Genomic DNA, 16,793 nt, shown 5'->3' with positions numbered 1-16,793 from the left:
GAGATGAGGCAATGTGGGGAGATCTCAATACTTAAACCAATGACTGTGCAATGAGCTGTAGCCCTCACAATGAGGGGTAACATCAACAATGTGACAAGTTTGATTTATGGCAGGACTTCATGACCAGACCATAGGTACTACAAGAGCTCGTCCAAGCTCAGTTACCATCTGATACTGGTGGGAAACAATTCTGGGATTCTGCTGTGGCTGATGTCATCCAAAGGGCTAGATCATCCAGAAGTTGAGTTCAAAGGATTGTTGTTATGTTGAGCTCAGGGTACAGCCTGCTTTCTGGTCCTTAGCTCTGGAAAACAGGGTACCTACTAATATCTTGACAATATGAGGTGCTAAATATGTGTCTATGTTGAACAATTCTACCTAATTGTCAGTTAAACTTAGAAAGTAAGTCTGTGAAGCTACTGCATTGAACAAAAATCAATGAGAAATGAGTGAAAGAAGGCAGTGGGATCAGAAAGCCATTATCTACTGTTGGAACAATGAAACTCAAAACAGTAGAAATAATTTCACCACATAAAAGGATACTATTGAATCTTTGCATAATCACTAATAGCCCATGGAATTTCAAAAGATAAACCTACAGTAATAGAATAAAATGATCTAAGTGATTCACTTGCTGTAACAACCTTTATTTTCAAAGTACTTAAAATTTAACTACTTAATAGCTATAATTTGTTTTTGTTAGTATAAATTTGAGTTGTACTTTGCTCATTTTTGCTAAAAGTACTGTACTTTGTAGATTTGCTGTTATCTTTCACATCTGGCAAGATGGTTCTTTCTGATAAATGAGCCATTCTTCAATATCGCATGTGAGCAGATAGCCAAAACATTTTTCTTTATGCTTACCTAATGAAATTATGCTTGGTCACAAATCTCTTATTTAAGATAGAATACACATTCTCGTGAAGAAAAGTTTTATAAAGTCTGTTTTCTAAATTCACAAAATCACAGAATCTCAGACCTGGAAGGGACCTTAGAGGCCATGTAGTCTGATTCATACTTGGAATAAGAGGTCTTTCTTTAATATCTTTGAGAAGTTGTTATCTAACTTTTGTTTGAAGACCTCTAGCAAAGGGGATCTCAGTAGAATTGTTAAGAAGTTACTACAGAATCTCAAAGCTGTGATGAACCTCAGAAAGAAATCTAGGTCAATCTATACCTGATCAGAAACTCTAGCAATGGGGAATTTACTACCTCTTGAGGCAGTCCATTTCATTTTTGGATAACTTAAATTGTAAAGATTTTCTTTTGCCTTCCATCAAATCTAAATCTTATATTTTGTAACTTTTCACCTATTGCTTCTAGTTCTGTGACAAAGTAGAAAATAAAAAAAAAATCTAATTCATCTTTGGGAAAGTAAGTATCATATGAAGTGTCTTCTTATCCCCTAACATACAGTTGGGTAGTTAGGTGGTGTAGTGGTTAGAGTGCCAGGCCAAGAAAATCTCAAATGGAGTTGCAAAGAGTCAGATATAATTGAAAATGACCAAATGACTACAAATCATACACTCAACCAAAATATTTCATATTAGAAACTTAACAATGATTTATTCCACACAGTATAACCATCATATAGTGATCTCTCTTCATCCTCTAGAGGACGACAAAAGCAAACAAAAACCATTTTCATTGTGATGAGGAAGTCCAAGGTGAAATCTCAACAAAAGAATGCTGGTTTTGGCAATAAGAGTCCTGGGTTTTAGTCCTGGTTTGGCTGTTAGCTAAAGGATGACATTAGACAAGTAATTTCAGTTCCCCAGATCTACAGGTACCCCTTTGGTAAAACAAGAAGGTTGAATTGGATGAACTCTGAAGACTTCTAATCCTAACATTTTGTGATTTTTCATTACCTTTTGTGTATAAATAACAACAACAAAAAAGATATAATCTACTTTATTTTAAGATTTTTATTTCATTTTTACTGAATTGATTTACAAATATTCCTTCTACCCTCCAGTGAGGGTAGTATGACTCCAATGAGTCATTGTTTGTAACAAAATTTTAAAAGAAATAGAAAAAAATTAAAAGTAATTCATCACACTAACAATTACACTTATTGCATTTGACAGGATATACAATATTTCTCACCCTTAATTTTTCATTTCTTTCAGTCAAGGGAGTGAAGTATACATTTTAGTTTCTCTCTGTCTCTGTGTCTCTGTCTCTGTCTCTCTCTTTCCCTCAATTTTCTTATCTCTAAAATGAGGATGGGATTAGTCTTATTCCATGGTCTCTAAGGTCCTTTCTGTCTCCAAGTCAAGTACTCTATGATAATATGTAAAACATTGCTGGAAGAGAAAGAGTTGTTCTGTAGGAGACTAGTTCTTATCATTCATTTATTTATTCAATATTCAGCATAATTTGTGTGTAAGTCACTGTGCTACACACTATTGGTGGGGGCAGGACAAGTAGATTACTGTCTTGCAGTGTTTGTTTTTTTCACTTACTCCATTATATCTCATTTCCTCATATGGGACCATTCACAATTCTCTATTTCTTTCCCCTAATAGTTTTTCTTCACACATTACAGAAATGTTATAGTTTTCTATGTACTGTAAACTACTCCTTGCTCATGAGTGAGGATTCTGCATTAGGGAAAAATATGCTTTATTCATCACTAGCATTGAGAGTCATTATGGTCTTAGGTGACAGGTTTGTGACCTTTATTCCCAATTTCCTCCTACATTCACACACAAGCCCCCTCACTGAGGTTGTAGCAAACCAAGCAGAAGTGTACAGTCAGTAGTGTTCATTTGAGCGTCTGTGTTCATTACTATTTCATTCTGTTCTCTTTGTTGTATGATCATTTCTCAGTGAGATGATTTATTTTTTCCCAAGAAAATTGCAAGCAAATTATGTCCTGGTATACTTGAGAGAAGTCTTTGTGAACCTAGGGACTGAGATCTAAGTTTTTCTAAAGATTTTCTCTAAGATGTATATTACATTGCTCAGTCATGATACTCTGTGATAATTTGCCTTTATTCATTTTCTTCTCAAGTTTGAATATTCTTGGAATCTCCAGTATGACTCACTTTTAGAAATTAGATTGTAAGCTCTTTGAGAGCAGAAACTTATATGTACTCCCAGGGTTTAGCACAGTGCCTACCACGATAGGCACTTAATAAATACTGATTGATTGATTGAAATTGTGTTAGTTTGTACATAATGATAATATAACCCTCATTTAAAAAAGCTTTAATTGCCACAAGAACTAAATTGAACTTTAAGAAGTTGTGGTAAATTACTAAAATCAAAGTTAAATGATTATAAATATTAAATTCTAGTCCTACCAAGAGTTAAAAAGAGAGTTTCCAATCATAGAAATACTTTCTAGACAATCATACATCTTTAAGTTATTTATTTTTACTTTTATTCTTAAAGCTTCTTTTGCAAACATGAAAATAAAATATAGTAAACTCACTGTTTCTTGATGGAAACATTTGAAAATGGACTAGTAGTGTTTTTTTTTTTAAGAGGAAAAAACTAGATTCAAAACTGAATATAACTTAGACCCTATTCTTAAGGAGCAGAGAAAGATTGGGATTCTCTCTGCTGGCCTCAGGGGGAGTACTTGCAGTGTGAGAACTCCCCTGCCATAGACCTGTTAATATGATTTAATAGATTAAATAACTCAATTCAACAAATATTTATTAAGTATCAACTACATTCCAGGCACTATGAGGTGTTGGGAATACAAAGACATGCAAGGAAGAGGCCTTGTCCTCAAAGCACTTACATTCTGTTGGAGGAAAGAGATTATCATCATCACCATCATCATCATCTTTGTTATCATCATTATCATAGCTAACATTTGTACAGAACTTATCTCACTTGATCAACACAGCAATCTTATGAAGTAGCCAGATGGATAGATGATTGATAACAAATAACTAGATAGAGGGAAAGATAGATATTGATGATAGAGAGATAAAGAGAAAGATGATGGATGGATAGATAGGTAACAGAAAGAGATGATAGAGATAAATAATAGAGATGATGATGATAATTATGATGAGAGAGAGAGAGAGTATATTCAAAGCATAGGGCACAGCTTGTGTAAATGTTCAGAATCAGGAGATGTAGCATTGGATGTGATAGCAAGTAGGTCAGTTTTGCTAGAGCATAAATTGTGTGAAACAGAGTAACGTCTAAGAAGTCTAGGAAGTTAGTCAAGTTGGGAAGAGTTTAAAATAAACCTTGGGGAGTTGCTCTAATTATATAGAAACTTAGGGACTCACTCAGTTTCACATAACTAGTAATTGACAGAGATTAAATTGTAGCTCTGGTTATGCTGACTCTATGCTCAACACAATAACACTCTGCCATGCTGCTTCATATATTAGGAGAAAACTATGCAAATAACTCCAAATACAAGGCCTTATTTGATAACTATTAAAGGAATTTCAAAGGAAGAAAGATCACCCTGCCTGACAAAATTAGGGAAGGCTTTATAGAGGAAGTAGCTCTTGACCTTGGCCCTAAGTGATCATTAGGATTTATTAAGATAGCCCCTTAACCAGCTAACTATGTGCCAAAAAAAAATGTCTCCATATTTTAATGGTATAGTGTATGCTCTCCTTTTTCCTTCTCCTTTCCATAAAGGTCCCTTTTATATTTTATCTTTTCCTATTAGGATGTAAGCTCCTTGAGAATAATAATATTGTTTTCTTGTTTTCATATACTTAGTGCTTAATAAATGTTCTATTTATCTATCCATCTCTTAATCTATCATCTATATTTGTCTATTCATCATCTCATCTGTCATAAAACTAGATGCATGTATTCCATATTTTTCATGCCCTCCCCAAGCTTTATATATGTGAAGTAAGTACCTCACTTGCCTTTTCTTTGGTATAGCTCTTAAAAACAGTATTAGTTAAGGGAGATATGAAGAGCTCAATTTATTTGAAGATATATGAAAGCAATAGATAAGGTTTGAAAGGTAAGGTGTAGCTAGAGAGTTTTGAATGCTGGACTTGAGCAGTAGAGGAACATCATTATATTCCTACATTAGAAACAGTGATGTGTCAGGGAGATCAATTAGGCCTTTCTGGTAGGAAACCAGTCAGTCAATCAATAAATCAATCAAAAAGCACTTACTAAGTGTCAGACACTATATAAGGTCCTTTGAATACAAAGACAAAGAGGAAACTGTCCCTATACCAAGAAGCTCACATTGCAGTGGGGAAAATCATGTACATATAAAAGGGCATAGGATGAATATAGTTTGAGGATAGAATTTAAGAATGGCAATAACATCTGGAGCACTCAGGAAAAACTCATGTGGGAAGCAGTAGTTGATTATAGCTTTAAAGTGAACTAAGAATTCCAATGGACAGAATGCTGGGCATGGAGTCAGGAAGACTCCTCTTCCTGATTTAAAACCCGGCCTCAGATACGTACTAGGTATGTGGCTGTGGGCAAGTTATTTAACCCTATTTGTCTTAATATACTCATCTATAAAATGAGCCAGAGAAAGAAATGACCAACCACTCCAGTATCTTTGGAAAGAAAACCCTAAATGGGATCATGAAAAGTCAGACATGACTGAAACAACTGAGCAACAGCAAAAGAATTCTAAGAGTCAGTGAGGGAGGAAGAAGAACTAAATTCCAGGCATGGGGACCAACATGAGTAAAGTATGGAGATGGAAGTGGAATGTTGTGTACTAGGAACATCATGTAGGCCAGTTTGGTTGGATTGTAGAGTGGGTATATGAAATATTTAGCCCTGAAAGCCAGATTGGAGTCAGATTGTGAAGGGCTATGAATGCCAAGTACAGGCATTTGTATTTAATGCTAGAGGAAACAGGGAGCCACTGATCTTTTTTTTTTTTTAATTAGACTGGTGATTTTATTGGCATAGGGTCACATTCCCCAAATGCAAATTGGCACCTGCTCTCCATTTTATATTTAGTAAATCTATACCATTTTTCTTCATGCTCACATTACTTTTTCCTGGCAAGCTTAAATTTGTCACTCTACCAGCTACCATTAAGTCACCATGTCCAGTCTACTTAAAATCACCATACTGCCATTCCCTGGCCACCTTCATTCTCTGCCATCATTCATGTATTCATTTGCCCTTCTCACTTCCACCTCTATATCTGGAAACAATAATCAAGTCAAAATTACTGAAAAGGAAGCATCAATTACACTCACCTTCCCTATGAATTCCTTAATGAAACACTTCTTGCTGGCTACTCCTCTCCTATATGTATGATTTAAATGTATTTAGAAAGTAAGCTTCTTGAGGATAGGGACTGTCTTTTTTTTTTCTGTATGTATACCTGGCACTCAGCATAGTACCTAGCTGTAGAAAATGATAAATATTTTTAATTCATTTTAATTCATTCTTTATTAATGAGTTGCTAGGACACTGAGAGGTCATATGACCCAGGTCACATAGCTAGTATGTATTAGAGGTGGGACTTGAATTTAGAATATTACAGTAGGCCCAGAAATAGTCAGTCAGTCAGTCAGTCAGTCAATAAGCATTAAGTTTGCTCTATGTGTCAGGATCTATGCTATGTACTGGAAATACAAAGAAAGGCAAAAGTCAGTCAGTCTCTTCCCTTGAGAAGCTCACATTATAATGGGAGAGATAGCAAGAAAACAAATATGTACAAATGAACTGTTTATAGGATAAGTAGGAAATAATTAACAGGGAAGATGGGGACATTATGAAGGTTTGGGAAAGGCTTAGTGTAGAAGGAAGGATTTCATCTGGAACATGATAGAAGCCAAGGAAGCCTGGAGGCAGGGTTGATAAGGGAGAACATTTCAGGCATGGAAAATAGCCAGAGAAAATATACTGAGCTGAGAAATGGAGTATCTTGTGTGAGGAACAGTAAGGAATCCAGTCTCATTGAATTGAAAAGTGAATGGTGGAGGTGGATGGAGGTATTGGAAGGTATGTGAAGACTGGAAAGTTGGAGGAAAGAAATTGTGAAGGGCTTTGAATGCCAAATGGAGGATCTTGTATTTGATCCTGGAGATGATAGGATGCTACTAGAGTTTATCAAATAGGGACTGAGGATAACATGATCAGAATGAAACTTTACAAAAATCACTTCAGGCGCTGAATGGAGGAGGGTCTGTAGTGGAAAAAAAGATTGGTAGCAGGGAGACCAAGCATTAGTCTATTGAAATATTTCCAGCATGGGGTGATGAGTTCTTGAACCAGAATGGTGGCAGTGTCCAAGGAAGGATAGAGATGAATGCGAGAGATATTGCAAAGGTAGAATCAATAGGTCTTGGCAACAGATTGAATATGGGATGTGAAGAAGAGGGAAGAATAAAGGATGACACCTAGGTTGAGTTTAGAAAGGTCTAGGAGGATAGTGGTACCTTTCACAGTAAGAGGGGAAAGTTTGGAAGTAAGGAGAGGTTAAGGGGATTAATAATGAGTTCAATTTTGCACATGCTGACTTTGAAATGTCTATGGCATGTCAAATTTAGATATATGAAAGGCTTGTGAGACCAGAGATCAGCAGAGAAGTTAGGGCTGGACAAATAAATATGAGAATCATCAGCACAGAGATAATTAAGTCCCTGGGAGTTTATGAGATTACTAAGTGATATAGTATAGATGGAGAAGAGTGCCCAGGACAGAGCCCTGTGGGACACCTGGTTGGTTGGTTGGTTGTCCTTTGTTCTCGAAGAGAACCAAAATGAAATCACTATATTGGAGTTAGGGGGACAATGTGTATGACTGTGGCTGATCAGTTCAATAAGAGCTCGGAAGGTTATACCATAGGTTGGACACAAATAGTCCACATGAACATTTGGAGTGGAGATAGCTCTAAACTTATGCATTCATGTTTCTTTTGAACTGCAATTCTGCTTCACTTACAGAGCACAGTGCCTTCTTTGATGAGGGCATACTATGCTGGGTGGTCCTTTGCCAGTGTCTCCCATGTCACACAATCATTTCCAAAGTTCTTCAGAGAGACCTTGATGGTGTCCTTATGTCACTTCTTCTGACCTCCATGTGAGCACTTACCTTGTATGAGTTCTCCGTAAAGTAGTCTTTTAAGCAAATGTGCGTTTGGCATTCAAACAACATGGCAGGCCCGTCAGAGTTGCACTTTCTGAAGTAAAGTTTCAATGCTTGGCAGTTCAGTCTCAAGAAAGGACCTCAGTGTCTGGTACCTTATCCTGTCATGTGATTCATGATTCAAATGGAAGCAATTCGATTTCCTGATATGATGCTAGTATGCTGTCCAAGTATCACAGGCATACCGCAATGGGGTCAGCAGTAGACCTTCAGTTTGGTAGGCAGTTCAATATTCTTTCCCACACTTTATTTTGGAATTCCTGAAACACTGAGCTAGCTCTGGTAATATGTGTGTCAACTTCATCATCGATATGTACATCCCTGGAAAGTATACTGCTAAGGTAAGTGAACTTATCCACGGCTTTCAATATTTCTCCATTTGTTGTAACTAATGATTTCACGTATGGATAGTGTGGTACTGGCTGGTGAAGCACCTTTTCGTTCTTGGTGTTAATTGCTAGGCCAAAAGTAGCACAAGCAGCAGAGAATTGATCCATACTTTGTTGCATCTCAGCTACAGAGGCCTCATAGAGTGCAAAATAATCTGCAAACAAAAAATAATGCACCAACTCTTCCTCTACTTTAGTCTTGTCCTGTGGCCTTTTCAAGTTAAATAATTTACCATCTTTGTGCTACCTGACCTCCAGGCCATTTTCATTCTTGTCAAAGGCATATGACAATGTTATTGAAAACATCGTACTAAAAAGTACGGCAACAAACACACAGCCCTGCTTCACTCCATTGGTGACTGAGAAAATATGAGTGTTCTTTATCCAGAAACTGTGCACACATCCTGGTCATGAAACTGATGTACAATACTGATGAACTTCTCTGGGCAAACAAATTTCGCCATAATTTCCCACAAGCCTTCATGACTGACAGTATCAAAGGCTTTGGTCAGATTAATGAATGTTGTATACAAACCTCTGATCTGTTTTCATATTTATGAATATATGCTTATGTATATGCATGTTGGAAACTCATATTTGTGAGGGGAATGTTCTTTTGAAATTATTTTAACTATGCTATTTCATCAAATACCTTTGCTTTGAACTAATTGTATCCTCTGGCTGACTAGTGAAAAAGTAAATGTATCTTTGCTGTCTTTTAAGCTATCATCTTGAGTAAATACGGACCCAGAGTACCTCAGACCTTGAGTAGCTATTCATGGGACCCCAATCATGAGAGAGGGGGTAACCTAGGTGTCAAAAATCAACACACAATGAATATAAATTAATTTTATCATCAGGGACATCACTAGCAGCTGTGGGGAGATGGAGATCAGAGAAGGTCTCAGAATGAAAATAAAGTTTGAATTGAAATTTGAAGGACATTAGATGTTCTAAGAGTCCAATTTAAAGAGGGAGTGGTTTCCATGCTCAGTTAGGGAGTAGAGATGGAGGTATCAACAAGATAGAGAGGAAGCTTTCGCAAATGCATGGATGGGAGATGTAATGTTGGATATGAGGTACAGTAAGTAAGCAAGTTTAGCTGAAATGTAAATTATAAGAAGGGTAGTAATCTATATTACCTGTGGAAAGTTAGACTAGGTCAAGATTGTGAAGATCCTTAAATGCTAAACAGAGAGGTTTCAATTGGATATTAGAGGAAATCTTCTGGATCTTTTTTTTTTCCAGTGGGAGAGTGGCATAGTCAGATCTGGACTTTAGGAGTATTACACAGGTATTTATATGGATGATGTATTAGAGAGGGGAGAATTTAAGGCATCAAGTATAATAAAGAGTCTATTAAAATATTATTTGTGAGAAGTGATATGGCCTGAACTAAGGAGGTGGCCATGGGAGTAGATAGAAGGGACAGATTCAAGAAATGTCATAGAGGCAGAATTGACAATACTTGGTAACTGATCATATACAGAGGAAAAATGAGTGAGAGTAAAACATCAAAGAAGAATCCAAGGTTGTGAATCAGAGTTTTTAGAAGGATTTTGGTGCACTCAATAAAATTTAAAAAAAAAGCAAAATAAATGATTTTTTTGGGGGGGTAAAGAAAATGAGTTGTTCGAGGCATGATGAGTTTGACTTCCCAACGGGAGTTTCAAGTAGAAGTGTTCAATGGAGAGTTGGCTATACAGTCAGATGACGTTCCTATTCTGGTTACCCAGCACCATCTCTCATTACTACCATAATATTTGCAAGCAGGGATTTCTACAGACATTACTTATGATTGGTTCCAGATTCTCTGGCTGGTGTAATACACTATTGCCTCCCATAGCCAGAGTCCTTAAGAAGTCTGTAAGGAGTCCTGAAAAAGATCTACAAAAAGAAAGCAGATCTGCAGAAGCTCTTTCTATTCATACCTTATCCTTTAACAAGTTCATCCTATTAAGGAATGAGAACTAAACTAAGATCCATGAACTTTTAAAAAATTGTTTTGATCATTATTTTAATACAATTGGTGTCCTTTGTCATCCTATGACTTATATTTTATCTATTTAAAAACAGTATTCTGGGAATGCTTTACCAGACTGCCAAAGAGATCCATGATACCAAAAAGGCAAAGAACTAATGAATTATAGAGGAAGAAAGGCAGCTCATACTGTCCTATTTTTTTCAAAGTCTGGCCCAAAAATTCCTGGAAAATTATCTTAATTTCCTGTAACCATTCTAAGTTCTTCAAATTTGACCTATACTGCCAGCATTTTTGGATAACCTTTGGCTTTCATCTTTCTTAGTCCTTGCTTCTTAACTTCTCATTTACTGATAAATACTCATTTTGATGTTGGAATATCTTCCTTCTGGTTGCACCTAGTGTAACGTTCTCCCCCAAGACTCCTGGATTGGTCATGTGGCCTTCACTTTATCGCATAGTTGTTTTCTGCTATCAGCTCAAATCCCTATTTACTTCTGGAAGATAACACCTAAAATGGCAAAATCTCCTTGGGGCCATTAACAAGGAAGAATAAGGCCAAGGAACACACTAAACAGGTCAGATAGCAGATCTTAATTTTCATTTTGTTTAAAGGTCCAAAACTAGAGACCATCAAGTTCAACCCCTGAGGCATTTTGTTTCCATAGAGAAATTGATGATTTCAGGGTAACTGAAATTCTTACCAAACTTTCTTACCCAGGAGATAAATTATATCAGCACACATAGACATTCTGACTCTAAATTTACCTGTTCCTCTCTGATTTTGTTGATGGGGACAGCTTGTATTTACTCATATACTAGGAATTAGAGAGTAAGACATTGTTTTCAAATGATTCAGAATCTGTGTCATAATCGCATCAAAGTTATCAAAACCCAAGCTAAATCCACTGGGTTTATGTTTATACCACCCATCTTCCCTTACTACATCCAATCCCAGGTTTGTTATTGTTTTAGGTGCAATTAACCTATTGGTCAACTGCAGAAAATCTCTTCCAATCTTGAGATGTCTTCATGGTTGCCTACAGCATACCATTAAGCTAGAGAAGCCAGGGCTGCTATGTACTTCAGTGGTGGGCAGAGAGAGGGAAGGTGTCTACTTTCCTACATATCATCTAATCACTAGAGGCTTCAGATTGCTTCCCAGGTTCAAAAACTGGAAATTTGAGAGTATCATCAAAAATGTCACATACAATAGCCAGGACTATCTAGCGATATCTATTTCCTTGGCCTTAGCCTAAAATGGAAAAAAAAAAAACCCAAAATAAAATAACAATCCTTCTTCTCCTAATCCAAATAAGATATCATCATATAAATGACATCATAGAATGGCAAAGCTAGATCACCTTCTAGGCCAGCCTAACTCCTACATTTTTATCTAAGAAAAAAATGGTCCAAGAAAGAAGTGATTTTCCCAAACCCACAATAAAATGGTGATAGAGATGCCCATATTAAGACATTAAATTGCCTCACAAGCATTAGCATCTCTTTTAGAATAATAAGTGAGAGAGAAGGAAAAAAAATACCAGCAGGAAAAAGAGAATTTACTTATACCATCTTTTTATTTTCTACGAATAAATGAAAAAATGTCCATGTCTCATGAAATAAATGTCTTTAATTTTGAATATGATCTTTCTGACATATAAAAAATGATCATCTGATCCTTAATTATTTCCAGGAATAATGATCCTGATGCATTAGAGGCTCAAATTCACAAATCCTTACCTTGTCTTCTTTTTATTCTTTTCATTGTACAATAGCAGACAGGAGGGGGCAAAAAGAGGATTAAAATTGAGGCCCAGAAAACAAACTTAGTAGAAATATTAAGAGAATGAAATGATGCTGAACTCTATTCATGCACATGAATAACAAGGTAGGAGGATATTTCAGTTCCCAAAATATCATCAGTTCTTAAGTAACAAAGTACATTTGGGGAGAAACAAATCTATTCACTGATGAAAGAAAAGTATTTAGGTCACCTGTGTAAATGCAGAAATCCATTGGGACACTGAGGAGCCTTTCCACTCTATCTTACCTCTACTTTGAAAACTGTATTACAAAGTCCACTGAAGTGAATTATAGGACACACCTTGAATGTAAGATTTCTAATATCCTATAAAAACTCTTCATCCAGAAAGCTGAGCTGTTTCTTTCAGAGGGGCAACATTATGATACATCCATGTATGATGGGGTTGGGACCAGAGTGGGAATATAAATCCCCTGGTTTGTTTTTTTCCCTTCACTCACTGATCTATGATATGTGATGAGCAACTTTGATTTGGAAAGCTGACTCTGAGTGTTATGTGGTGGCAATTGTCATTCTTTCCACTTTACAGAGGGAGTTACTGACATACAAAGGTGGAGAGACCCTCAGCGCATAAAGGGTAGACTTGGAAATGGAAAACATTTCTCCTGATGTATTATGAATCATGCTTTCTACTGTTGCACATAGTAGCTATGTAATGTGCAATAGTTTCATGCAATTTCTCATTAAATCTAACTTTTCAGCTTAAACGACAACACAGAAATGGACTAACTCAAAGCCTTACAAATGCTTGTGTGTATTACAATAGAAAGTCAAATATTTTCCAGTAAGTGAATGGTGACAAGAAAGTAAAGAGACTGGGGTCTATTGGTGGTTTATGGAAATAAGTCTCATTTCTGGCCCTGACTTTTCTTCCTGGGAGGGGGAAAACATACAAAAATATCTCATATTCTTAGAGATGAAAGCAACCTTGGAGCTAGTTCAGTCTCCTCAGTTTACAAATGAGGAAACTGAGTCTCAGAGAGCTTAAGTGACTTGACTCTAGTTAGGCAGAACCTATCACATTCCAATGACACACATTCTAGTACTAAATGTTAAGAAGTTACTTCCCTCATCTACTGAACTCCAAAAAGTAACCAGGTTTTTGATGCCTTGTGGAGTGGAATTCTTTAATCCATAAATCATAAGACCCTATTACTGTTTATTTTTAGTATATATGACAGAGCACTTATGGACTGAACATGTTTTGTTATCTAGAACATGTACTCTTGCCCTTTTACCTATTTTTCGAAGGTGATAAATCTGGAGAGGGTTTTAGACTAGAGAAATGCTTATTTCTTAATGTTTCTAGGGCAAACTCAAAAAGAGGTTTTAAATATGCTTCCACATACCTTTCCAGACTAATTTCATATTATTATTCTTCTAAAAATCTATAAAAATTGGCTTATTGCCTTTTCTCTATCCAAAATACAGGTTGTCCCTTCATATCTGGAATGTATTTCTTCCTTACCTTTGCCTTGCAGTATTTAGAGTTTCCATTAAAACTTAACTCAAGTTTCACCTCCAACAGGGAGCTAATATTGACTTTCTGAAGTATTATCTTCTCTCTACAACTGCATCTACTTTTTATGTGTTTTGTATTTAATTTTTTGTGCATTGATTCTTTCTGTGGCAAAATAGTTTCATTTTTGTCTGTAGATCTACCATCTACCACATTACCTTGCATGCAGTACAGTTTGAAAAATACTTGTTGATTGAATGAATTTATTCCTGAGGTAGTACACTAGAGGGATCTCCCTTGCCTGGCATTAATCCATTAGTCACCACTAATTATATTCAGTCATTCATCGAGGTCCAAATGCACCTAAACTTGCCATCACCTAGCAGACTTCACATCATGTCTATTTTTTTTTCTAGTCAAAGACAAGGTTTATTAAAGATCTGCCATGTTGGCCAGACTCTTAAGGAATCTGAACATTTGTGAGCTATTGGCTAGATTTTAAGAACCTGAGCACCTTAATGGAGACAAGATGACCTTATATACAGAAAGACTGTGGGAGGGATCTAAGAGTTGCCAAGTAGTTTGAGGTGACTGAAGGAAGGGTCTAGGGAGGTTCTTGATGGAAGTGACTGGGAGGTAGATTGGGGTCTAGATAGGATCAAGGGTGGGAATTAGTTGGAGGCCATCAGGGGGTAATAGACAATGGAGGGTTGGGCTAGGTTAAGGGTTACAGAGAATTGGGAGATTGGGTGTAGGAGATAATGAAAGGGCAGTTAATAGGATTATAACCTCTTGTGAACTCCAGAGATAATGGCCCTGTGGAGAAAGTCCAGGGATTTTCCTCTTTGGGGTCCAGATGCCAAAGACATGATCTTTTCCTTTTAGGGATTCAGATCTCATCCTCATTATTCCCCCCTCAAACAAATGGGAGCCAAATTCTCTTGGGGTAAGGGGAGAAGGTCTCCGCTTCTGAAACTGTTTCTTTCTGGCAAGGGGTATAGAATTGTCCCTGCCTCCCTGGGTCTCATTCAAGGGATCAGACTTCAGGTCCAGTAGGCTAGAAACCTTGCACCTGGTTGGAGGTTGGTATATAGCCTGAGCAGTCATCTGGAAGTTGATGAGTAGGACCCTGGAGGAGACAAACCTGGTAAGGAGATTAAGCAAACAAGGACCAAACAGCCACAAAAGGAGTACAGAGAAAAGACAATTTCCCTGGAGGGAATTAAAGATGACTATGGCAAGGTAAAATCATAAAAGGAAAAGAGCATGTATGGTTTCACCTCTTTTTAGCCACCTGTCCTGTGGAGGGGGCTGGGGCCTTTCCAAACAGTAGCCTGAGCTCCTACAAGGATTCACAAGTGTATTCCAGAGTCTCTGGGTACAAATTGGGCAAGCCTGACAGACTTGTCAGGTGTTTTCTCCTAGCTTAATGCCAGCAGGATGGCTTTTGAACAGAATGGCTGCAGTAGCCTCTGCCTGGAGGCATGAAGGCCATCTGGCTGTCACTGAGTCTAATTGTTTTGAAAAATAAGAAACTGACCTGGGGTCAGGTCCTAAGGACTGGGTTAGGACCCCCAAAGCCTGTCCTCTCCTTTCCTCAACATACAGAGTAAAACAATTTTTTAGATTGGGTAGAGCTAATGCTGGCATGGTGATCAATTTAACTGTCAAAGTCTCTAAAGCTTTAGCCTTATTGGGGCCCTACTCTAGAGGGAGTGAGTTGAGGCCTTGATTAGAGTCATGAAGAGGCTTAGCAATAAGCCCAGAATTAGGGAACCAGAGTCTACAACATCTAGCCATGCCTATAAAAGTTTGAAGTTGTTTCTTAGTGGCTGGGACAGGGATGGACAGGATTGTCTTTTTCCTTTCTGAGGTTAAGGAGTGAGAGGTGGGTGTTAGTTCATGGCCTAGATGTGGTATACAGACCTTGTTTATAGAGACCCTATAGCCTCCAGTGCCGAAGAAATTAAGTGCTCCTGTGGCAGCAGCCAAAGAAGCCTCCCAGGTTGGGCTACACATAATGCCATAGGGCAACACTGGAGGGTCTCAATGGTGAACAACTGCTGGGGTGGCATGAGTAGCTTGCCCAGGAATTCCCTGATTTCAAACAATTGACTCAATTGTCCCACACTTCTGGGAGAACATGGAGAGGTCTGGTGCACAGATGGAAAAGGGAGATAGGGGTCTTAACTAGGGAAAATTGGCTCCCTAACTTCACCATTAGGTCTCTTCTCAACAAGGGAGCAGGGCAAGAGGAGAGCATAAGAAAGGAATGTTCAAACAATAGATCCTCAAATAGGCAGGGGAAGGGATATGTCTGGAGACATCCCTTAGTTTTCCCTTCAATGCCTATGACCCTATGGGTTGGGGGGGGGGGGTAGAACCAGAGTAATTGGTTAAAACAAAGTAAGTAGCCATGACAAAGTGGGTAACCTTACCTTTGGTCTCGATTTTTGCCCAGGGCTTGCTGATAGAGATGGAGAAAGTGTAAGCCCTGCCAGATCCTGGGCTCCCCTGTCATTCCCAGTCTTGAGAAGACTTGAGAAGACATGTTGGTCATGGTCCCAGAGGTGTCAGTCCCAGAGGCTCCTTCTGGGGAAGTACCCTAAAGGGGGTATTCCTTGGACCAGTGTTCCTCCTTGTGGCCCCCACCACTTGAGTCGCTGGGCTTCCTTCAAGGGGGTGTCCTGGAGGGGCACTCCTTGGACTCCTGGTGGCATCAAAAGCAGGTTTCTCCACTGCCAGAATTGCCAGGAATACCCTTGGGTCTTTTCCTGGTCATGGCAGCAGCCAGGAATTGAGCATGTTCTCTGTCTCTAGTCCTTTCCCTGCATTCTCTCTCCTGCTGCAACTAGGTCTCTGTTGTTAAAGACTCCAAAGGCCATCTCCAATAATTGAGCCTGAAATATTTGGGATCCCATTGTCAATTTCTTCAGTTTCCTCCTAATATCTAGGGCAGAATAATTAATGAAATACATGTTAAAGATTGCTGCCCCTTCTATAGAGTTGAGATCTAAATTCATATACTTTTGAAAAGATTTTACTAGCTGGTCTTGGAAAAGG

The 16,793-nt window shown here is 37.9% G+C and overlaps 1 pseudogene; it reads right to left on the bottom strand.

The window, feature by feature from the left end:
• LOC114026600 overlaps positions 1 to 16,290 on the bottom strand; it is a 54,923-nt pseudogene extending 38,633 nt beyond the window's left edge.
• Positions 16,291 to 16,793: the final 503 nt, after the last annotated feature.

This window comes from Vombatus ursinus, unplaced genomic scaffold, assembly GCF_900497805.2.
Source record: "Vombatus ursinus unplaced genomic scaffold, bare-nosed wombat genome assembly UNPS02014841.1, whole genome shotgun sequence".
Lineage (NCBI taxonomy): Eukaryota > Metazoa > Chordata > Mammalia > Diprotodontia > Vombatidae > Vombatus > Vombatus ursinus.
This window is presented reverse-complemented; position numbering and strand designations above follow the sequence as displayed.